This window comes from Artemia sp. Qi Xiang Cuo, chromosome 3 (assembly GCF_049724085.1).
Source record: "Artemia sp. Qi Xiang Cuo chromosome 3, ASM4972408v1, whole genome shotgun sequence".
Classification (NCBI taxonomy): domain Eukaryota; kingdom Metazoa; phylum Arthropoda; class Branchiopoda; order Anostraca; family Artemiidae; genus Artemia; species Artemia sp. Qi Xiang Cuo.
The window spans coordinates 57,381,137-57,406,826 of record NC_142796.1 but is presented as its reverse complement, the minus strand read 5'-3'; the positions used below and the strand labels follow the sequence as shown (position 1 = coordinate 57,406,826).

The window sequence follows — 25,690 nt, the reverse complement described above, 5'->3', positions numbered from 1 at the left end:
ATCGTTTGAAATACGGTCAGTCAGCCGGGTACCCAGAACAATCCTTAAGTAATTTATCTGGAAAACATCTTGCAAATCTTCATCCGCTTTTCGCAGCGTCCATGCTTCAGAACCATATTTGACCACTGCCATTACTGTAGCTTTTAGTATTCTAATCTTGGTTTGCAGATTTATCCTCCTGTGTTTAAAGACTTTTTTTAACTATTACAAAATACCACGAGCCTTGGCTTTTCTACTGTTGAGTTTTTCCCTGCTTCTACTGTCTTTACTAATAATACTTTCAAGATAAGTGAAAATGCTGACCTGATCAATCCTTTCGTTACCCAACGTCACTTTTCATCTTCACTTATTCCTAGCCTTAGTGACTTAGTCTTCCTAACATTAATTTTCAAACCAATTCTAGCACCCTGAACTCGCAAAACCTCTAAAACTTCATTCATTTTGCTCACACTTTCATCTAGGAAGCTTAAATCATCAGCATAATCCAAGTCCAGGAGACTTGTTCCTCCCCATTTGATTCCGTGGTCTCCCATTGCCTTTCCTGTGCTCCTTAAAACAAAGTCCATCAAAATAATCCATATAAAGGGGGATAGAACACAGCCCTGCTTAACTCCTGATTTAGCAACGGATTCTTATTCAATCCAATTGGTGATTGTTTCTTTCATTTATTTCTGGCTTCTGAGAACAGGTTTTCGGAAAGTACGCTTCAGCTTCCTTATAATTACGAAATTTTGGGCAACTTTAGTTGTAATTTGATTAATTTGGTCTTTGAAACTCAAGCACTCATCGACTATCACTCTAAGAAACTTCACTGCTCAAAAACGATCTATACCCTTCCCATCAAGTTCTAGTTTCTCAATCCAGGGGTAGTTATTTACGCTTCTCCCATAAATTACAAATTGACTTTTCTTATGGTTTAATTTAAGTTTATTAACTCTCATCCATTTTTCTATTTGTTCCATTCCCTTTTTCAGAATGAGTAGAAGTTCACTTTCTGTCCTCGCAGCAACTGTAAAATATGTATCGTCAGCAAAAGTAGGAATTATAGCTTTGGATCCGCGATCCTCTTTATCAGAAATCGTTATATCTTCAATGCACCGGTAAATATCATTGATATAAATCGAAAATAAAAGAGGTCCCAAAACTGACCCTTGAGGAACCCCAGCCTTTACTCTCTGTGGGCTAGAGGTCTCACTTTCAATTTTGCCAATCTGCATACATTCACTCAGGAATCATCTAATAAGTTCCAAAACTTTTCTTCGGATACCACAATTATCTAACTTCTTTACTAAAATTTCATAATCAACACAATTGCTTTCATTATTTCAAGGAAAATGGATGCCACTTTAAGAACAAGATCTAGATGAAGATTCACAAATGTCGTCAAGAAGATCACTGCTTGCTCAGTTGACATTCCTTCCCTAAATCTAAACTGGCTAGACCGAAAAAAAATACTTGGATTCTAGGAAATTAATCATTCTTACACTTATCAGTCTCTCTATTATTCTAGAAATAACAGGAAGAAGGGAAAAGGGCCTATAATTACCTAAATTCCTACTATCACCCTTTTTTAAAAACGATTTCACTTTCGCAATCTTCAGACAATGAGGGAAAATACCTGACTGAAAACACTCATTTATTAGCATTACCATCTTACAAGAAACAATAGGATAAATAGCACGGAAAACTTTCACAGCCATGAGATCCAATCCCGCTGCACTGTGTTTCACATTTTTAACCATTTCATACAACTCACTCAATTTAACCGGCTTTAATTAAGCAGACACTTCGCTCTTATCAGGCAGGAATTGTGTAAAATCGCCATCTTCAGCCAGAACTGGGATACTGGATCCTACATTATGACCCATATTAGAACCACAAACTGAATTGCAATTTCCACTATCCAGAAGCTCCTACGGAGGCCGACTAGTGTTCATTTCACAGTTGATAAGTTTTCAAGTCTTGCCTCGATTTCCCTCTGCTTCCTGTAACTTGAAAGCAAAATAATCCACTTTAGCTTTCCAAAGGAGACAGTTTAGCATGTTATTATATGCTTTATAATCATCCTTAGTAGTTTTCCCTTTATTTTGGATCAAATCCTTATATAAATGGTTTCACCTTCTCATACTTGAGAGTTCAAGTTCAAGTTCAAGTTCTTTATTAATCAATAAAAAAGTTTTTGACAAAACTATCAAATTAATTACCCAGAGTGAGAATAACTCGTGTGTGGGTTTATATACACTCAACAATAAATAACTAATACTATCTCCAGATACCATAATAAAAAGATTGCTCTTCAACTCTCCATACGGTAACAACAAACAAAATCCGCAAAAAATCAAAGTAACCAAATAAATAAAATGAAATGAGGAGCATCCACCCCAAAAAATAAATCAAATTAATAATTACTAACTAAATGATTCATTAATCTAATTTTATTATTAACCAATGAATTATTCAAATCTATAAAACTATGAAATTTATTCCAATTATATATAATACTATGCCTTGGTGAAAAACGGGACCTTTCAGATTTTATTAAAGCCTGACGGACAACAGAACTGCCATGGGTCCAATATGCATGCAAAACCTGATTATAATCCTTAAGAAAATTATTATGCAAATTAAAATACTCATGAAAAAGATCTTGAACATGTTTAATCATGAGGAACGGAGTGGAAGGAAGAACAGAGATCCAGTGGAAAGATATTTAATATTTAGTACATACTTTTTGTTGATGATTTACCTGGGTAAGAAAACGGGCTAGGCAGGCAATTTTTCAATAAACGCAGAGCTTTATTTTGTTGCCTCTGAAGAGGAATAATATGAGTTTTAAAAGTATTCAAAAAAATAATGGGTCAGTAATTTACATATAAATGCACTAGGGAATGATGAATAGAATTTAGGGCAAAAAATTGCAGAATGAATTTCAGATGATACATCATTCCAATATTTCTTGCCAGTTTCATTTAAATATAAATTGCATGGCTTTTAAATAATGAACTTGAATCCAGTGTTATCAAGAGATATTTAATATCATCAACTCTTTCAATTTCAATGGGTAGGCCTTGAATATTAATCATCATAATTTCCGGTCTGTTTTCCCAGTACGAGAGAAGATGATGAATTTTGTCTTAGTACAATTAATAGTCAATTTATTTCTCGAAAGCCATAAGATAAGCCTCGACAGTGCTGATTCCAACCTAAGCTTCAAAGATCTAGAGTCGGGGCTGCTGACATTCCATGTCGTGTCATCGGCGAATAATTTGTTAATGCCAATATCAGTGATGCTATTACTGATATCATTAACACAGATAAGAAATAGGAGTGGACCCAAAATAGAGCCTTGTGGGACTCCGACTGACTGAGATTGAGATACTGATGAGGAAGAAGTGTCACCTCCGTCTACATACTGATTTCGGTTTTTTAGGTAAGACATTACTAAGTCATTAACTGGGCCTCTTATGCCACAGTTATCAAGTTTAGTATGCAATATTTTATGGGAAATCGTATCAAATGCCTTTTTAACGTCAATAAAAATTGTAGCAGGAATATCACCTTTGTCGAGGGCGTCATGAACAAACTGAGTCATTGCCATAATAGCATGCTCAGTAGAGTGAGACTTCCGGAACCCAAATTGCATCGGACTAAAAAATTCAGATCTCATTAGAAAGCTGACTATACGGTTATATAGGCACTTTTCAAGCAATTTCCCAAATGTAGACAGGATCGAAATCGGCCAATAGTTTGTTGGGTTCTTCGGGTCTCCTCCTTTATACAAAGAGATAATTCTTGCAGACTTGAAACAAGAAGGAAATCTTCTGGTTTTAAAACAGAGGTTGAACACATGGGCAAGCGGGATTACAATATTTGGTGCTATGCACTTAATCAGATTAGTCAATTACCCATCGGTCCCTTGCGAAGATCCATTCTTAAAAAGGTTTGTTGTAAGTAAAAGTTCATCTGGGGTTACAGGAGTAAGAAAAATGGAGCAACTGAGAGACGGGGGTAGATATGATTGAAAGTCCTCTCCAGTTTCATTATCCAGATGATGGGCCAGGTTGTTCCCAGCAGTTGACGCGGTTTCCTCGCCAATTTTTGCAAAGTGTATATTTAATGCATTGATAACTTCCACTTTCCCAATAGCCAGTTTAGTTCCATCTTCAGCAATTAATTCATCAGGAAGATCATGGGTCTTATGTTTTCCTAAGCACTTATTAATTATTTCCCATGTCTTCTTGGGGGACCCTTCTGCTTCAACAAATGCTTCGGCGAAGTAATGACGTTTTGCTGATATTAAAAATTTTTTTGAATAATTTTTGTGTCTGCGAAATTCAGCTAAATTAACTTCAAATGGATGCATTAAGTATGCCTTCTATAATAGATTCTTATTTTTTATTGATACCAGCAATCCAGGAGATATTCAAGGCTTAATCGGCTTTATACTTTTTCTTCTTGATATTTGGCGGAAAGGGAAAGCGTTATTGAAACAACGTTTAAACTGATTCACAAAACATTCAGCAGCAAAATCAGGGTCCGAAGACTCTAAACAAGAAGAAAAGTCACTTGAAGAAAGCAATACTGTAAGTTTAATTAAGGGGTTTCCATTAGTCATCCTCATTTTTTTTTTTAGTAGGCCTAATAAACTCTGTAATCAAGTGAAAGTCGGTCACAAGCATCAAATGGTCTGAAAAATCTTCAATAACCACATCACTAGACTTTAGTTCCAGATTCGGAAACAAATTATCAATAAGGGAATCAGAGTCTTTCGTTATTCTTGTTGGGACTCCATAAGCTGGTAAAAGACCACCGGACAGGCAAACTGATAACAAGTCAGCTCCGTCAGAGGAGATTCCGTGGAAATTACCACTTGAATTATTAGAATTATATAAATCAATATTAAAGTCACCCATAAAAACTATTTTTGGATACTTTTTCGAGGCAATAAGCACAAAATCATCAAGAAGTTCCATGAATTTTGAAGCAGGAGAATTTGGAGGCCGGTGAAAAAAACAACACAAAATTTTCATATAATTGACATCTATCTTAACTGCCAGAAATTCAAAAACCATTTCAAGATATAGGTGATCAAGTTCACTCACCAGATCTGACTGAATTGTTGATTTAATGAAAAAACCTACCCCTCCCGGTTTTTTATCAATCCGATTCTTATGAAAAAAAGTATAATCCTGTTTGTTAATAAATGTCTTTGTCGAATCATTTAAAAATGTTTCACAAGAGGCGAAGACATCTATATTACGATGAGACATAAACAGAGATATTTCATCAAAAATATTTAATAACCCGCGACAGTTCAACAATGTCATTATAAAATTAGCGCCTTTATTTAAAACTTGGGTTGGGATTAGATATTTATTTTTTGAGATAGAATGAACCATCATATCAAAAACATCGTCATCATTGCATAAATTCTCAAATATTTTACCTAAATCAAGGGGTGCTCCTCAAAATTACGAATTATATTATCCATTATCTCGATGCTGGGTATACTTATTGACAAAAAGTGACTTACCAAACATACGGAGAGTTAAAGGAGACACAATTGTAACCAGAACTTCATCTGAAAGAGACAAACATAAACAAAAAGCTAGAACTTTATAACATGAAAACCTTATATAAGAAAAATCAGGAATAGTGTGGCACAAAGTAAAGAAATTAAATATAACAGTTTTGATAAAAAAAAAAAACAAATTAAGAAAAAACCAAATCATACTCATTATGATACTTTTGCGAACGGGTCTCCGAAAATAAGATAATCATAATCCTCAAACGATCATAAATTATCAAATAACTTTACAACAAGACCACTAAACACAAAATAACAAAATGCTCCACAAAATCATATAAATCAACACTCAGAGTACTACTATCCAATTAAGTTATTGATCAGCTCTCTCCCATATCACCGAACCTTTTTTTTTTATCTCAAGCCATACGTGGGTTCCTTTATTTTTAACCCGAGAAGCAACAATCATTCCAGACCCCTTCATCTCTTTTGCTTTAGTGAGGAATCCTGCGCGTAAAGTGTTAAGTGCTGGAGGAAGGTCCGTGCAAATTCTTATTCCAGAGCCCTTAAGCTTGGATACGTTTTGCATAACTAAATACGCTTCAGCTTCATTCTTGAGCCTAATTAGCACTGAATTAACTCCCGGTTTACGTGTCTGACTTTGATTACGGCGTCTATTCGTTATATTAACAGTTTTTCCACCTAAGCGCTAACATTTGTTAATTGACAAAGATGACTCAATTATTAAGGTATTCTTAAGTAGATCTTTCACGTGAGCTTCAAGGGATTGATTCGGATTAATATCTGTAGGTAAGCCGTGTATGATCAAGTTCGAACTTCTTTTTTTTACTTCAATTAGTAGCATTTGACGCTCGAGCAACGAGTTCTTCTGCTTTTGCTCTTCCAGTGACCTTTCTAATTCGGCTATTTTTCTATCTCTTTCTAAAGCCTCATTCTTTAACTCCTATATTTCAGAAGACAAATTGTTAACTGCATTTATTAAATCACCCTGATAAATAAGTTGACGTTATACTTTTTTGTTGGGTAGCCATGGATGTTTTTCATAATTTTCGTTATTGAAGTGAATATTCATTATATAATTGTGATATTTGACCTAAAAATTTTTTTTTTTTTTTTAAACATCTTTAAACGAGAATAAATCAAAAGGGGGGTGATTTACAACCCCCCGATAAAAACAAATAACGTGTTGTTTAAATAAAAATTTATGTTGAATCAAATACAGTTCAGGTATCCAGTAATTGCGCAATTTTAATCCTTTCATTCACTCAAATGTTTTTCAATTAGGATAGCTATCTATTTCATATTTTGGTCTTCACAGTACAGGAGCTAGATTCATACAGATTCATAGTAGACTATTAGTAATCCATGGTTTGTTTGCTGATTTATATTTGTAAATTTTATTAGGTTTTAACACACTTCTGAAGTAAACCTGTTAATGTGCAGTACCATTTATCAAATTTCCTATTGATATCATGCTCCTCTCGAAGAAAATTTAATTCAGTCTTATCAACTTCCCGTTTAAAACAGGCAACAGCCTCAGAATCAATATTAGGCCTAATGACCTTACAACAATGTCCCTTTATTTTACTGCAGGACTTGCGGGACTGTTATCATTACTCGAAAATGATCTGAAACACTATTTACCACAACAGCAGGTGACTCATATTCAGTATACACAAATATGTTATCCAATATTGACGCAGAATTCTCAGCGACTCTTGTACAGATGTCCATAGTAGGCTTAAGCCCGTAGCTAAGCATCATATACAGAAACTTTTTAACTCTCTGACTAGAATGTAGACTTTTCAAATCAATGTTGAAGGCACCACACACAAAACACGGCTGTCTTGTTCCAATCAACAGGTCCAATTGCTCTTCTAACAGACTCAGAAATTCTACGAGACTGCTAGACGGAGGTCGGTAAATAATAGCAAGAACACATTTAAAATGAAGCATAGATTCTTGCACAGCCATCGACTAAAACACCATTTCCTTATGTTTAATAAGGGAAAGGAATCGGCAAGACATTAAGATCACTCTTGTAATATGCCACTAAACCTCCATGTTGGTGCAATTCCCTGTTTTTTTAAAAACCAGTTGGTAATTAGGAATATCTAACAGAGATGACGTATGAGACATCAACCATGTCTCAGTCAGGGCCGAAACCTATAAACCTTGAGTCTGCAGAACTTTCTCCAGGTACTGAAATGAAGTACTAATATCTTTGCAATTTAAATGAAAAACCGAAAAGTCACTCGGGTCTTAATCATTATTCAAATCCTGACAGAACTTATAACGGGCTTTCAAATATTCCTCACCGATACCATTACTATCAAATTCACGATGGAGCATCCTACCCCCAATATCTTCAATCCTGAGTGAATCATTCTCCAGCCCCTTTAACCTGTTCCACTCTTAATTAATCATTATCAAAAATCATTTTGTGACGGATATGAGAAGGAAAAGGTTCTGTTAACTTATACCTACCATTTTCATCATTCGCCGGGTTGGTATCATCACCTCCACACTTTAAACCTAAAAAAAAAAAAAATATGATATCTTCATAAAATCCAAAATACACTACTACTGTTCCCAGGCCTAGTAACATTGAAAGCCAAGACCAATTCATAAGAACTCGAAACAAAATCGGTACGCTCCACACCGCAAAACAAATTATGCACTATTATGTTTTTTTTTTTTATCCATAACATAATTTTCAAAGTAAAGAAGAAAAACAGGAGACGACATTACTTTATATCAAATAAAAAAAAAAACAGAATAATTACACAAAATAACACAAAACTCATATTAAACTAAAATAATTAAGATAAAGCTTAGCATTGCATAGACACAAGACGAAGATTTATCGGCACTGACAATTCAGGAATCACGTCATTCGCGGAGAAAAAAACAGGCACGCCGTTCAGCCAATGAAAACAAAGGAGAGGTGGAACCGATTTTGTTATCCATGCTTTAATACCACAATCAGCGACCTTTGACCTTTTTTCAAGCAGCTGTTTTCTAACATCTCTCACTGCCGTCGGAGCATCATCACTAGGATAAATATCTTTATGACCGCAGCCAGTCTTTCCTTTAAGTTTTTTACTCTGTATCAGAATCGCTATTTTTTCTTCTTTAGACCGAACAGCAACTTTAAAGTATTTACGCTCTTTTTTCACTTCTGTAACAGCAAATTCTGGGGTCTTGTATACACCTAGTACTTCTTCACAAACAGTTTTGAAAATTGCTTTAGCTTCCTCTTTATTATCGCAAGTTACATTCCAAACTACTATATTTTTCTCATTCATTCAAACTCGCAATGCATTAACTGATTCTTCAACTGATTATTTTCTTCACGAAGAAACGTTGACTTAGATGTAACAACACTAATCTGTGATTTTATATTTATTATTTCATTCTCAGTAGCCGCAATGTGGTTCTTTATTTGACAAAAACTGTTGCAATTGGCCAGATAGAGCTTCCTCTAGCGATTTGACCCAAGTTACCAGAGATTTGAACTGGTCCGTGATACCGTGAAGCTTTTTTCTACTGCCTTTCACTATAGTTGGAATTTCAGAAAAGCTCCGAGCCAGCGTCGAGATCACAGTTTATATAATTAGACAGTATGATCATTCTCTATCTCTCCCATTATAAAAACCCGGACATTATAAAACCCATTATAAACAGGCTAAACAAGCTAAGACAGAAAGAAGTGGGAGGAGCTTTTTGTTCACGATGACCAGAAATGATCTGCGATAAGCTTACTGGTACAAAAACCCGGACAAAAACCCATTATAAAACAGGCTAAACAAGCTAAGGCAGAAAGAAGTGGGAGGAGCTTTTTGTTCACGATGACCAGAAATGATCTGCGATAAGCTTACTGTATATTCTGTCTACTATGGTCGAGATTGACAAAGTCTCGCCATCCTTAGGTGAAGATGACGAATAATCATTTTGATCCACTTCAAATGAGACTTCTTTACAGTTTCTTTTATTTCGTCCCATGAATAAGCAGTAAGAAAAAATGGTCAGATAAATATGTCTTAATTCAGCCAGCTACGATTTTTATCTACGATGTTGCTAGCGTGCAGTGCTTTTAGCCTTTTGGCACGGCAAACACCTTTTCCAACGACAGTAGTCAATAGGCTCTGCTTGTAATGACTAAAATCCTTTATCCCAGATTATACAGACTTCGTCGTCTTCAATGTATGAATCCTCAATTACTCCATGCAATTCTCCAGTCTAAATCAATAATCACACGACAAATAATTCTCTTTCATCAATTCAAAACTTAATCACAAAAGCTATTTCATTTTTCAGCTATAACTACCGCACGGCACGGAGCGCCTAAGGTGTTACTCGTTCGGGGAATGAATCATGACTGAAATCATTTTACTATCATATGGTATTACTACTACAACTACTATGACCAAACGCCACTGCTACCACTGCAAGTGCTATGCGACTGCTATCACTAAAGGGCTTCTAAAACTGCGACTACTGCTACTAGCGCTATAATTATTGAATGTTACAAATATGGCGATCATGACAGCTGCTACTATGACTATTGTGACTGCTAATGTGACTACTAAAACAAATGTGACTAGGACTGCTACTGTTAGTACTGATACACTACAATTGCTACCATTATATCTACTACTATTAAGGCTATTAATACTGCTACTAGTACAACTATTACGACTGATTTTGCTATGACTATTGTAACTACTGCTACAACCTCAAGCACCAAGACTGCTATTGCTAGATTTCTACCAAAACTTCAAATAGCAAACCATAAAATTCAGACGACAACTTATGAAAGCCAATATATCAAACTCGGAAAAGACCAAACCATCAGTTTCAGACAAGTCAAACCAGAAAATACCAAAACGTAACATAGCATACAATACCTTTCAGAGAATATATCAGTTTTCGAAAATTGAAACCACCAAATATAAAAAGTTATAATAGCAGGATCAGTTCCCAAGCGTTTGGAACAAAATACAGTTAATATTCATTTGGGGGACGACCACGAACCTTGAAAGGCCTGGGACTCGATGGCGGCATGGAGAACGGTGGACAGGGGCTTAATTGGAACTAGAATAGTTATGTTTTTTTTTAAGATTATGAGGGAGGCCTCATTGTCCATCATGCTGACATTTTCTCCACATTCGAAAAAATTACGAACTACATCGACATACAATTTTTATTTGATACCCCCAAAATTTAATGAAAAAATTTGGTATTACAAGCATTCACAATGTTATTTAAGGAAATGAAGAAAAAAGTTTTGAAACAATTTCTAAGAAAAAAAAGGTCTCAGTGTCCAGTCCAAGTGTTCGAGTATCCGTGGGCGACAGTCAATAATCTCTTTCAATGCATGCTCAATAAATATCTAAGAAACACTTGTTAATAATGCATTTCAATCCTAATCAAAAGTGACACACATTTGATGCAATAAATCAAAAGTGACACGTGCATCTTTTTCCAGTGTTGGTAATCACTTGATAAAAAAAGTTTTAAGCAACAGCTTACGTAAATAATCTCAGACCTTGTACTCTAATTAAGTAAAAGATTCTGAAAGTACATAATATATGTACTAGAGTAAAGTTTTAAAGCATCGGAGAGTGTTTTTAGACCAGTGTTCCATTTCAATATCAACTTTACTGGGAAGTCACTTACTGCGACACTTGAATTATCTAACAGAGAATCCTACTGTTCTGAAATAGTGCCCAGTAGCTGAAATTGTAAACAGGGAAAGCATGGAGTATATTGAATAGTCTTTTGTTTTGAATAGACAGTTTTTTCCTCAAAATTAATGGAAAAATAGTTGCAGATACAACCATTTGAGCTTCGAAGCACAGAAGACTATGATTTGTGAGTTCGAAATGACAGCCTGTATATCCCTGACTGCAGACATTTGGGAATTACTTTGGAAATTAGATTTGGGAAAAGAAATTTGGGAATTGCTGCCGATTTAATTACTACAGTTACTGCAGTCCGTGACAGCTGACACTTGGGAATTACATTTGAGGAAAACAATTTGGGAATTACAACATGCAATTACCAAAATGTTATATTTGTTCAAAGGAAGTTTTTAGTTAAGTGCTTCTAAAATTTCAGAGCCAAAAAGTGAGGCTAGGGAATGTTGGCTCCACTCATATATATGAGAATTTTTGCCTGCTTTAAGCTATAAAATCGCTCTTTACTTTCATCTGCAGAACTCTGCAGTCTCTGACTGCCGGGACTGCAAACATTTTGTCAGTAAAAGCATTTTGGGAATGGCTGCCCATCTCTTTAACTAAGATCTAAGATCTGAATTTTTTGCTCTTACATGCTCATGTTTCAAGGCCTTACATACTTACGACAAAGTAACTGAGTTTCTGAATGGTGTCTTTATGAGACATAAAATTGCATTTAAAAAAAAGCTATGGAGAGTATTAACTGACAATGGATTAAACATCAGTAAAGTAGTTATATAATTCCTGACGATCTCCGGTGATGAGGGTTAATTAAGTGGGAATGAGGATGAAGATCAGAGAGTTCAAAATGACTTATTCTCTTTTTTAATTGTTGAAGAGATTTGGAGTGGGTGATAATGCTTTGAGAATTTCGCAATTCCTGTATCTTTTTAGATGTGTCAGCTATAAGCAAGCCTCCACAGATTTTGATAAAGCTTTGAAAGATTTTGCATTAAAGCCGCAGTACTCTGCCACTTTTTCCTACTGTATTGTTCTTTAGGACACTGCTAAATAGAGCTCAAAAGCCACAGATATTAAAACAGCTATACGACAGACAGCTCATCAGACCTGTGACAGTTCAGTGAAACTTGAAATATGAGAGTGTCAAACGTTTGATAGATTTTCACAAAACAATAGAAACTTCATGATGTCTGTCATGCCTTAGGTTAGATCGGGTTTGGTCACTCGCTATTAGTGGTCGATCGGCATATCCTTCAGGAGAAAGGAAAGTGTTACTTTGGTACAATTTATCCTTCAATCTGATCTTTTGCCAGCAGCTGGTACATGCTCTTGTTGTGAGAGATTTTCTACTATTCTGGATGAGAGAGTCTTTCATGCCGAAGATTATGTTGTTACCACTTTAAGTCATTCTTATTCAAATCTTAACTGGATCCCTAGCGAGAGAAGGGATACAGCTGTTGAATTCTTGGTAGAAAAATTGAGAAAGCTCTGGCAGTCTTGGAAAAAGTATTTAATTAATGAATAATATAAAATTCTCATGATCTACTCTGGAAATAATGGAGGTAATTCCTGGTTTTAGTACTGCATAAATGATGCTCTGGTAACAAAAAGTAATAGGGTGTGTTAACGCTACTCTCGTTTGCTTTGGCTTATCAGTTTTTCTTTGTTGCAGGCTCCAACTGTAATGGGCCCTGCCGAGTATAAATCTGGGAGTGGTCCTACAACTGATGCTACCAATCCTGGGAGTGGTCCTCAGAGTAAGTAACTTTTTACTATTTTGATTATTAATTTGAAAAGCAGGCATTTGCTCTAATAGTCGGGTGTATTCAATGCTTAATATTTAGGGATGATCTATGGGATTGAATAATTCCTTACAGACCCCACCCCAAACCCTATTCTTTCAACGGAGAGACAAATACAGGACAATTAATCTGCAGGCATATGAAATGGAAAAGATGTTAGAATCAAAATACATGCTTTGAGGCTTCAGGCACAGTATTCTTTCTACCCACGACAATATTTATTGGAGGTACTTTATAGTAGTTGATACGCAATTATGCACCTTTGTACATAATCAAACTCTTTGTTTGACTTCAATCAATAGCAACCGAAACAAAACAAAAGAGAAAAAAAACATTAGTGTATAAAAGGGATTATATTGTCACACTGGTGGATACGGGGGGGAGACGGGGGTAAACTATTAATATTTTGGTTGCGCCTCCAATTCATTTCGACAACGCCATAAACATATGGGGTGTTTAAATTATATACTTAGGTAAGAGTAGAGATAAGCTTGGAGCTCTTCTTCGAACTGGGTTGTGAGATTAGATGAGATATTGATCATAGGCAGCGCAACAGCGCTGCCTAAGTAAAGAACGATGTTGGGACAATGTATTATTTTTTTTTTCTTGTTCCATATCAGGGCACTTCGTATCGAAGGAGCTGTCGTAGAAACTTCGAAAAAGGCTCATTCGATTGGAAATTGGAGTTGCTTGTGCCTTTTTAATAGTCGAAAGTGATTGGAAGCCAGCTAACACCCCTTCCACACCCATCATTTCCCCAAACACATCCAATCAAAATTTTAAGGTAGTCATTTTGTTCAGGGTAGTTAATTTCAGAATAGAAAAATAGGTTTTTGATAAGTTGGCACCCCCACAACCCTCAGAGCAAGGGTAAAACCCTTGACCTGAGGGCTGGATATACCCTGGGGGCATATAAGTTTTTTTTTATAGAATGTGATGGTTTAGAAACTTCGAAAAGAGCTCATTCGATTGGAAATTGAAAAGGCTAATGCCCTTTTAATAGTCAAAAGTGATTGGTGGGTAACTAACCCCCCTCACCTACAATGTTTCTCCAACCTAGAAAAATATCAAGGAAAATCATTTTTTTTTCCAAAATCAAGCAAATTTCCTCAGGCTCATAGCCTTCGATGGGTAAAACTAAAAAAATGAATCTTATGTATTTAGAATGAGCAAAACAAGCCAATTCTTCTGTAATTTATATTTATATAAAAAATTTCGTTTTTGGAATTTCGTACGAAAATTTAGAGTTTCGGCTATTATTGAGCCGCAAAGATCCTTACTCGCAATTTGGTACCACGAACTGTTTGATCAAGAGCAGACTGTTAACGATATATACACATAAAAAATAATGAAAATTACCAAAATCAGCAGTTTTGTGTATAGCCTAGGGTCTATATCTTGTAACATTAGACCTGCATTCTACAAGTAAATCTATCAGCATTGCAGGCTGCAGCAACTTTAAAGCACAATTGAATTAATAATGCAGGATAATAAATAAACTATATTCTTCAGGGGTCCTGAGTCTGCACCTTCAACATAATGGAAAGTTAATACCTCCACTCACTAAATAGAAGAAGAATAGAAATTACAGTAAATAGGCTAGGTTATCAGTTTTATTACCAGCAGTGAAGGTTAAAAACTCCATTTTCCTTACATCTCCTATATACCGAACACAAGAAGAAAAATGGGTGAATACAGGGTAAAATTCTAGGTGGAGGGACTTTTGCTATCTTAGAAAGTAGTTAGGGTATGGGAATAAAACTTTCAGGAGTGCATCTTAACTTTAAAATGCATCTTAACTTCGAAAATAAAATCCTAAAATAACTTAAAATCTAATTCATGTCATTAGCGTTATGTTTTAAAAACCCAAGTTAAAGGGAAAGCAGACTCGAACAAAAATTATCGGAAAAATTCTATGCTATTTCTAAGGCCTTAGAAATAGTAAGAGTTAAAATGGAAGCTATAATACATTTCCCTGAGGCATAATTTAGGACTTGTAGTTCATTTCTGAAAGTTTCATTCTCCTGGTGCAAGTATTTTCCAAGATAGTGAAAAGCCCCTCAGCTAGAATCGAGCCTTATCTAGAGTTTAGCCTATCTCTGCTTAATATAGTAGTTTATGACTAGAAATATGTATTTAACCCCACCTACTAAGGTGTTAGGATTTGATGTGAATGTAGGCTTAAATATAATATATTTTCTGGGCCCGCAACAAACTTTGTAGATCATGCTATTGCTCTCTATTGTATTTAATTATGTATTAATATAGGTAGCATGACTTTTGGTCAGCTCTCCTGACCGGGTATCAGGGGTTTCACTATCCCCGAATTTTCGGAAATTTCTCCGAAAATCTATGTGTCTGCCCCAAAAAAAATTTGGTTCCCCGAATCCCCGAAATTTCCCCGAAAATCACTCAACCAAGGTTGGAACTGCAGTTTTGGGATGTTCTGACGGTCTTGCAAACCTGTTAGTTAGGCAAAGGAAATTTTACGGGAAATATATTCTGCTCAAATTTGGAATGGACATATAAATTTATTTAAATATCTAATGCCTACCTTTACAACTTTTAATGCTTTAATGACTAATAACCCTGTATAAAGACTAATTCTGAGATAAATTGAATTTAAGCGCCGAAACCTATATAGGCAATGAGTTTTCATCTGAGGAGCCCTGATATGTGGTGATTACTTGGAGAATATTAAAATGTTGTAGATTTAAGGTGCTATGGCTTGGTTTTGGGGCAATGACTTATACTTATTAGTGCTGATTTTGCTCTATTTTGGCCTTGATTTTGGGATTATCGGATGGGATATAATGTTTTGCCTAAGTGATTGTATGGATGAGTAACGTCTAGACCTTTTTCAAGTGCTCATTTATCTCATTTACTAAATTAGGAAGACAGTTTTTTTTTTTTTTTTTTTTTTTTAACCAAGTAATTATCTTTAATACATTATATAAAAAAAAATGTGGCGTAATTTATTTCTTCCTAAGAACTATCCCTAAATACAATCTTCTTGCCATAAACAAATGTACCACTCCCTCCCCCTCTTACTGAGGCAAAATTTAGCTATAGACTATGTAAAAGGTCGGGGAATAGAGGATTCAAACAGAAGTAACCCCCCCCCCCCAAAAAAAAAAAATATTATCTATAAGAAAATTTACAGTACAGCTTAAAGTAGAAATTTGGCTATTCGGCTCATATTGTTTTCTTGTCAAGTTTTATATATTTTTGGACTTATTTATAACGAACAGTTGGTTAATAATGCCAAATAATGTTAGTGCGACGTAAAAGAATCAGTAAATTTTATAGGATTTGTAGCCTACAGCTATCATGTCCGGGCATTAGATGGGCTGATATAAAAATGAGACTGCAATAAGTATTTTTGCAATAAGGAGGATTTTTGGAGAGAGGGAGGTAAGCACCTAAGACCTTAGAAGCAGCATTGAAAGCCAATAATGTGTCATTCGTCGTCAAAATTCTCTTTTTAATTTAATTTTAAATTTACTTGTTTAGTTTAGTTCTTGTTTGTTTTAAGTTTTAATGCTACCCCGCACTTATAGGTTGAATTTTTCTAATTAATTTACTTATCTAGAAACTGCAAACAATATTTGTTTTCAAATATTATTAATGAATTGCTGAGATTCATGACCTAATAAAACATTGCTACTGATATTTACAGTTCACATGTGTTCACTATTTTTCCTTTTTTTTTACAATTTTGAAATTTTTGCCGCAATATCAGCAATAAGTGTTTTCTATGGGTTCCAATCCCGGGCTCTGGCTCTAAAACCTATTTTGTAAAAGGCTCTCAAGCCCTTCTTGAGTCTGAAAGCGAAGCTACAATCAATTTTGGCTCCCAAATTTTTGCAACGAAATTCCATTCGAAAAATCCCCGAATCTTGAAGACTTGTTTCCGAATACTCTCCGAACTTTTAATACTTATCCCCAAATATTAATTTTCGAGAGTGGAAGCCCTGCCGGGTATTGTGATCTGCAATAAATTCGTCATCCACTGACATTCGAGTCTATTTAATAGTATTTTTAGCAGAATTTGCCGCATTGTTTTCAGAAGCTGCTGCACAAACATAGTAAAATCCCTAAATTTGATGATTAGATCACTAAATATAAGCGAAATGCACGGCAAGCCCAAGCCAGTCAGTTATCTGTAGTAAGACTAACATTAATACCGACAACTAGAATTTGCTTACAACATTGTAGCCAAGTTGCAGAAACGATTAGTTGCATTAGTTAATAGCTTCCTATAAAAACTAGGCATCGTAGAAATGCATCAGATATTTGTGCCCCGTCAAGAATCAGTTGAAATTTATTTTTTGCAACGTGTTTAGCGGTTTTACGATCTGTATTTTATTTCAAACGAAAACTCTTCAAGATACCGGTTACTCTTCTGGATCTCTTCGCAGAGCTCTTTTGAGGTGATTTTTGTGACGGTAAACTTGCTGAATTTGCTGAAGGTAAAATCAGCAAATTACCAAAAAATCAACCATCGAACAAAAATCACCAAACATGGTGTTAAATCACCAACGCTGGCAACCTGCTTGTGCTTCTTTGGACCATGAGATCTTTTATGGATATCCCATTCTTATATGTATTATAGGCTTAGCTATTTTTGCGTTATTCTTAAGAATTTACAAAAGTACCTGGTTAGCTCTAGAATTCTATTTAATTTTGTGATTGTTTCGGGGACTTGTATAAATCAGGTTAAATATATCTTTTTGTCACGATAACTGCTAAAAAAAAAAATAGGTAACTGCTAATTTTACTGCTAAAATACAATAACTGTTAAAAAAAAACTGCTAAAAAAAAATTACCTTTTCTGTTCTACACTTCAAATTTGTTAGGTACTTTTGATTTAGCCACTAAATGATAATCTGTGTTTTTACTCATCCTAATAATATCTACAAAATGTACTACGTCTTCCATACCCTGTAGCAAGTGGAGTAAAGGTTTGCACAAAGCACTTGCGGTCGTTTTGAGTCCAAAAGAGTCATTTAAATATTCACAACTTCAACAGTCAGTAATTGTGGAAAAGGTTGTTTTATGGACATCTCTTTCAGCAATTTTTACCAGATAGCCCTACATGAAGCAAGGGGGGTGAAGAGTTTAATTTTATGTGAGACTGAGTCTAGAGTTTCGTCTATTGTATGTAAGGGGAATATTGAATTTGAAAATTCAATTTTTAACCAAAAAGAGCCTTATTAGTAGTATTGGAGTTTCTAGCATTGGCAGGTCCCAAAAGACCGTTGGTAAAAATTAATGAGAAATTATTAAAAAAAATATGGCACGAAACAGCTTAAGATAGTGTAGCTTTCATTTGAGAGTACTATAAAATATAAGGACAACCTTATAATGAGACAACCAAATCTTGGCGATTGAAACTCTTTAAATTTCTATTTTTTATCATTATTTGAATGCCTGTGGTTTCCATTTCAGAGCCAAGCTTGAAGTGGTACCAAGAGCTTCTTTTATGGAAGTTTATCTACATTATCGTTGCCGGACTATTGCAATACGGAAGGAAACACCGTCCATTCTTTTATCATGTAAGATATTCCTGCTTATTTTTTATATTATTTGATGTTATAGCTTGTTATCATTGTTATAACAATGCTATTGTTATTGTTACATTGTTATAACCTGTTATAAATTGTTATAACTTGTTGTATATTATTTCTAATGCTTGTTATAGCATGATATGATTGTGAAGTTCGGTGAAAAGTTATTGCTTTGCGGCTTAGGCAACCTTTTTTTGAAAATTGATTTCATGATAAAGGCTCGCTATATTGCTCATTATGTGTAAGAAAAAGCTAACTCCTACCTGACAACTCCAAACCGACGCAACAAAACATAAAAAATGAGAATACTAAAAATAAAAGAATAATCCATAAAGCTTTACCGATTTATCGATATTGTTTTACCAACAAGGACGTGAATAACCCTTACGAAATAATTTTAGTTCTCTAGAGAACTCGAAAAATCTTATTTTTCTGTAAAGTGCTAGTTTTTGAAAACTAGCTGTTGAAAAATTCCTTTTTTGGCGGCTTTTAAATTGGAAAAGGCAATATTTTCACTGATAAATGCAAAAAACAAAGTTTTATGTCTTTGTTGTCAATCTGTTTTATATCTTTATGGTTCAAAAGAATATTTTTCTCACGAACAAAAAGACAACAGATTTTTTCGTGGTGGCATTCCAAAGGCATCTTTTCTTCTTTAACCATTCACCGATTAGGCTTCTACTACTAGTAACTCACCGCAGCATCAAGGTGTCTGTTTCTTCTCCGGTCAAATCTGTTCAAAGCCTCCTTCTCTAGAACCATCCGGCAAAATCCCATTTCCCTTAAAACCAAGGTAGGTAAGGCTCTACTTGATAGATCTTTTCGTTATCCAGCTTAAACTTTTTATCAACAATCATTCTTAGCCTTAGTGACTTGATCTTCCTAACATTAATTTCAAAACTTATTCTGGTCTCCTGAACTCACATAACCTTTAAAATTTCAGTCATTGTGCTCACAGTTTCATATAAGATGCTTTAGTCATCAGTATAATCTTAGTCCAGGAAAGTTTTCTTCCTTGTTTGATTCCCTGTTGTTCCATTGCCTTTCCTGTGCTACTCGAGAAAAATTCATCCAAATGATCCATATAAATGGGGGTAGAACAGAGTCCTACTTTACTCCTGATTTAATATAAAATCAGCTACTAATCTGAAATCCCAGTTTAACCCTATTAGTATCGTTCTTATACATAACTCTAATCACTATCAGCGCCTTGGACCTTATTATTTTTTTAGTCCTTTTAGCAATGTCACTAATTTGGCTTACAAAATAAATCTTCCTTTACATCCAATGTGTCACAAACTTTTTCTTTTTCCTCTATATCTTTACCTGTAACCGTATCCTAGTTAAGGTCACTCTCAAAACGCCTTTAGTCTTAGCTCGTTCCTTATCATTAATTAAATAAAAAAAACAAGTTTTTTTAACTGAAAGTAAGGAACGACGTTAAAACTTAAAACGAACAGAAATTATTCCGTATATGAAGGGGGCTGTCCCCTCCTCAACGCCTCGCTCTTTACGCTAAAGTTTTTTTATTGTTTAAAAAAATAGAGTTGTGAGAAAGTCAAACTTTAGCGTAAAGAGCGAGGCGTTGAGGAGGGGACAGCCCCCTTCATATACGGAATAATTTCTGTTCGTTTTAAGTTTTAACGTCGTTCCTTACTTTCAGTTAAAAAAACTTGTTTTTTTTATTTAATTTTTGAACGTTTTTGAATTAATGCAGGTTTTGATTTTGGCTCACCGTACATGAATAATTAAAACAAAATTTGCGTATTATATTTGGTTAAATGGCTTTCTCAAAACTTGTTTAATTTTATTTACGAACGTTTTTATTAGTAATAAATATACGTAACTTAGAATTAACTTACGTAACGAACTTCTATATTCATAAATTTTTAACACGTATATTAGAGGGTTCGCCCCCTAGTCAATACCCTGCTCTTTAAACTATGTTCGAATTTTTTCCAGTTCTTTAAAAATGACCTCTTAATCCCAATCATTTGATCAGTTGAAAAACTTGTTTTTTTTTATTTAATTCCTGATCTTTTTCTTTAATAATGCTGGGAAATCCGGCGCCCCCTTCATAGCAATGTCCCTTCCCCCATGAAAACTTCCTTCATGGAAAGATCCTTCCATATAGCCCCCGACCCTCTCCTTCCCCCACCTACCAGAAAAAATCTCCTCTGAAAAAGTCTGTATACTTCCCAATAACCAATACTATATGTTAACATTGAGTAAAGTTCATAACTTTCAGCCCTCCCCCTGGGGACTTTGGGGGATCAAGTCATCCTAAAAGACATTTTTATCATATTTTCGACCATGCTGAACAAAATGGCTATCTCAAAATTTTGATCGGGTGACTTTGGGAAAAAAATGAGCGTGGGAGGGGGCCTAGTTGCCCTCCATTTTTTTTGGTCAATTAAAAAGGGCACTATAAATTTTAATTTCCTTTCAAATTACCCCACCTCCTTTTTTATCGGACTCATGGTTGTAAACGATCACCCCTGGGGAAAAAAAAAAAAAAAAAAAAAAAAAACAAACAAACAAATAAACACGCATCCCGTTTCTTTCTTAGGGAAAAAAAATTAAAATTAAAAAATATTTTATTTATGCGCTTTAAACAACAAAAGTAGGGTTATATTATACGCTGAATATGATGGTGTGATTTTTATTAAGGTTCTATAACTTTTAGAGGGTCTTTCCCCCTTTTTTCGAAAATAAGCCAAATTTTCTCAGGCACGTAACTTTTGATGGGTATGATTAAACTTGATGAAACTTATGTATTTGAAATCACAATTAAAATCTGATTCTTTTGATGTATCTATCGGTATCAAAATCTCGTTTTTTAGAGTTTCGGTTACCATTGAGCCGGGTCGCTCCTTACTTACAGTTCGTTACCACGAACTGTTTGATTGTAGCCCGTTCCTTTGTTTCAATTGGAAGTCCAGATTGACTATTTCCCTTAAATTTATTATCAACTTTTAATACTTTTATATCAACTCAAACCTTTCATATCAGATTCAAACAAAAATAACTGCTCCTACTGAGCATTAGATAATAGAATCCACAGCAAACATCTTGAAGACACTGTTTGGTGGAAATTTTTATTATGTAGCGGGTTTTTTGAGACCCCACTGACTTATACGAATTATTTGTGTTCGCCTTTCTCTTCCACACTTTATAGTCAGGGTATCCCATGGGCCTGAGAAACTGACGCTCTCCCATTGTCATTTAGAAAGACAAGATTGGCGATTATATTTCATTCAAGTCTAGACACAACCTGTAAGTCAGGCTGCCCCCGAAGGGATTGTATTTTACATGACGGTAGATGTGAAAAACTAGCCCCCTCAAAATAGCTCTTTCTGTAAAACAGTAAATTTTCTTATCTTAATTTAGCTCGATTTTGGTGGGCTCCTTTATTTTCTTCATAGTTTCGTAAGCGAGGCAGGCAATTTGTGGCAGTCGAATTCTTTCCAAGCTTTTATGGCGATTTTCTATTCCTCGTTAGAAATTTCCTTTTGGACAGAATTGGTATCAAAAGCCATCTTTTCAAGTAGTATTTTTACCTCAAAACGTTGAAAAAAAAAGTCTAAATATGAATACGGAAATACACCACTTGGGTAAGAGGTGAAAATTTATCCTCTAAAGGAAATGTTAACCATAGAACTGGAAAATTGCTAGAATCTTCACTTTTTTTGCATTTGAACTAGATCAACTAGAGCTGTTGTTAAGACTTTTTAAAGTCAAGAAATGGGACTGTGTATTTTCTATTTTTTTCTTTCTTCGAAAAAACTAAGGGTGACGTGTTTTTTGCTTGTTTATCCATAGGTGTAAACTCAAATTTCAGCAATGAGTGCATGTTGTCTTAAAGATTCCTCTGTTTGTTGAATAGTACCCTCAAAGTCCCCAAAACTTGTATGCTTCATAGGCATCCTCTGATTATTTTTTTTTTTAATTTTAAAGTTACCTTGTCCTTTGTAAAAGTTTTTACGACATGTAACCTGTGGGGTGAGCGATAGTTCAAGTATGCACTTAAGCCTTCTTTGCTATATGTTGGTCCTGATTGAGAGTTCAGAGGAGACACTTCTCCTGTGATTTATTCATAATCTGGATACCTGTAATTTCGCAACCGAACCTGTGTACAAAAACGTGATTAATTCAAGTTTTTGATAAGACTTCTCTTGTGAATTATTTATAATCTGGATACCAGCAATTTTGCAACCTAACCTGTGAACAAAACGTGAATAATTCCTGGCTTGGATAAGACTTGTGGATACTTTGACTTAAGGTGACCCATGAATCTATTTAACTTTGTTAAAATAGTGAATATTTAAACTTCTTGGCAACTGAATAGTAGACATTGAACCATTTTACTGGTAAATTTCTCATTACTGTTTATTATTTTAAGCTTATTGAGAAACAATTTCAAGTTGGTGTTCGAATTTGTGAGTTTGAATAGCTCAAATGTTTGGAAAAAAGGAGCCCTTAAAACAACCTCCTCATAGGGATATGAGTAAGTCACCATTTCAACCATCTTTAAAAGCACTTGCTAGAACCCCCCTGCAACTGCGTATGTACCAGTGACCTCTCTGAAGAGTATTCATACCCTAAACATGGATACCACACAATGTCCATCAGACTCAACAACTGATAATGAAAAAGATAAAAAAGGCTTTAAGATAGAAACTTGGCTAAGTGTAGAAGACAGCGAACAAAAAGTCCACCAGATTCAGCAATAATACATCAAACCGATACCACAAACAACTCTTCAAGAAATCCAGCCGATTCCTCGGTAATTATTCAACTAGTTCCCCAATCTGATAATTGTTTGTTTACCAACCGCGATCTACCAAAGTTGCGAGTTTCCCTCTTCAAGACCATTCGTTGCAACTTTAATATGAATATAAAAAGATCAGGATCCCTAGATATCCTTTTGAACGATCCCACATCAGTGAAAAAGGTAATAGAGCTGAAAAGTGTTGAAGATGTTGTTGCCACAGCCCATCTGTGGTCCCCAAGTCCGATACAAACAAAGATAGTCCTCTAAAATGTCCCCAAATCGTTTCTATATTCAGACCTGATGTAAGTATTGATGAACAAAAAAGGTGAATGCATTCTGGACTCTAGTTTCCATACTCTTGGTCGCGAAACCACTGAAACCTTACACTTTAAAACTGTGTTGTTTGAGCTTCAAGGACAATTTAATGTTGACAAAGTGTTCCTCTGTGGCCAAAAAAAATCATTCAAGCCTTACAAAGAAAAGCCATTACAATGTACAAAATGTCTAAAGCTTGGGCACTCAGATAAATACTGTAGAGAAGGTTCCAACATTTGTAAGATTTGCCTAAGCAAGGACCATAATGAGTCGAACTGTGAATCTGACCCAATATGTACTAATTGTAAGGGCAAACACCGGTCCCTAGATAAAGGAAACTGTCCCAAATATAAACAAAGGGCAGAGATACTAAGAATAGCCAAAGAGCAACAAATTTCAATCCCTTTTGTAGCAATGCAAGTCCCATGGACACCAAGAGTCCCCCGTCCCCCAACAGCCCCCAGGCAACCAACAGCCCCGGAACCACCAACAGGTCCCAGGCAACCAGCAGCCTCGAGGACGCCAAGAGTTCCCTATGATTCCCCTAGTGTTGAGAATTTTCAGAATAATCTCATCCGAGATAAAACTAATCCATGGTTCCCCTTGATAGCACGTGCCCCCCAAAAAAACCTGAAGAACCCCCTTTCGGAAAATCCTGCGCAAGGAAAGACATCAAGACCGACAAAGCTACCTTGAATTACTCCCCACAGATTTCACACAGTTTCTCCAAATGCTTTGGAAGATGAATCAAACGTGTACTTTAAATTAGCCAGCTTTACAGTTACCTCTGTGCTCATCTCCCAATTAGAGTTACTCTCAATCAGTTGAAATGCAATATTCTGAAGAATTTGGCAAAAACCCACTTCGGCGAGACCATAGTTTCCGAAGCAGAAATTCAAATTAAGAGTTTTTTAAGCCAACATAGGCTGATTGAGTCACAATCAGAATGCCTGACGACTATTTAATGTGTGACTTTTCGTTTTTAACTAATTTATCCCTTTCTAATAACATTGCTTTTAATTATCCCGATATGGATGATAATCATTATGCCAACCTTATAAGCAGCCCCCCTGGTACCTTAACAAATGCTAGCTGTAAATACCTTGATATTTTCGATTTTGCTACCAATGTGAAGCCAAAACTAGTAAATAATAATTCCCTTAATGTTCTTTGTTTCAACATCAGAAGCATCCGGGATAAGTGGCTCAAGTTTAAAGATTTAATTTCATTTAATGGTGTCTGCCCTTTTGACGTTATAGGATAAACAGAGACATGGCTTTCCGATAATGATGACACTAGTGATTTTTTACTCCCTGGCTACCAAATAATCCATTTGCCCAGGAGATTGACAAAGTGTTCTGGTGGTATCTCACTTTACATCCGTTCGAATGTAAATTTTACCAGGCTATCCAGAGTGCGAATCTATTTTCTCTACACAAATAAATCTCAGATGTATTTATTCAATAATTGTAAACATAGTTATCGGCCAAAATTCCTATATACTCTCCTCATTTTATAAGCCTCCTCCATTTCCGACCTCATGTTTTTGTAATCTGTTTGATGATTTTTCTAATATTATTAACCTACCACATAAAAAGGCAATACTTCTTGGGGACTTTAATTGCAACCTACTCAATGTTGGTAAAAATATTGAATCTGACACTTTTTTGAATCGGTAACCGCGAGTGGTCTTCTACCCACAATTTTTTTCCCCAGTAGGGTCGATCCTGTGAGATCAACTTCAACATTAATTGATAACATTTTAGTATCCTCTTCCCTGGGAAATGACCTGTCCTCAAATATAATATTTTCGGGTCTGTCACACCATTTTCCTATTTACTTGTCACTACCGCCGCAACCACTACCTCTACAGTCTAGAATTAATATCCCAACACCTACTCAAAATTACAGCTCTGAAAATATAAACCATTTTATCGATTGCCTAAGAACCACTGACTGGTCCGATGTCTTAAATTGTC

The 25,690-nt window shown here is 35.3% G+C and overlaps 1 protein-coding gene across 2 annotated transcripts in view; it reads left to right on the top strand.

Moving 5' to 3' along the window:
* Positions 1–25,690, top strand: part of LOC148954324 (E3 ubiquitin-protein ligase RNF10) — a 205,488-nt gene that overhangs the window by 84,874 nt on the left and 94,924 nt on the right. The gene's annotated exons all lie outside the window — the stretch shown is intronic.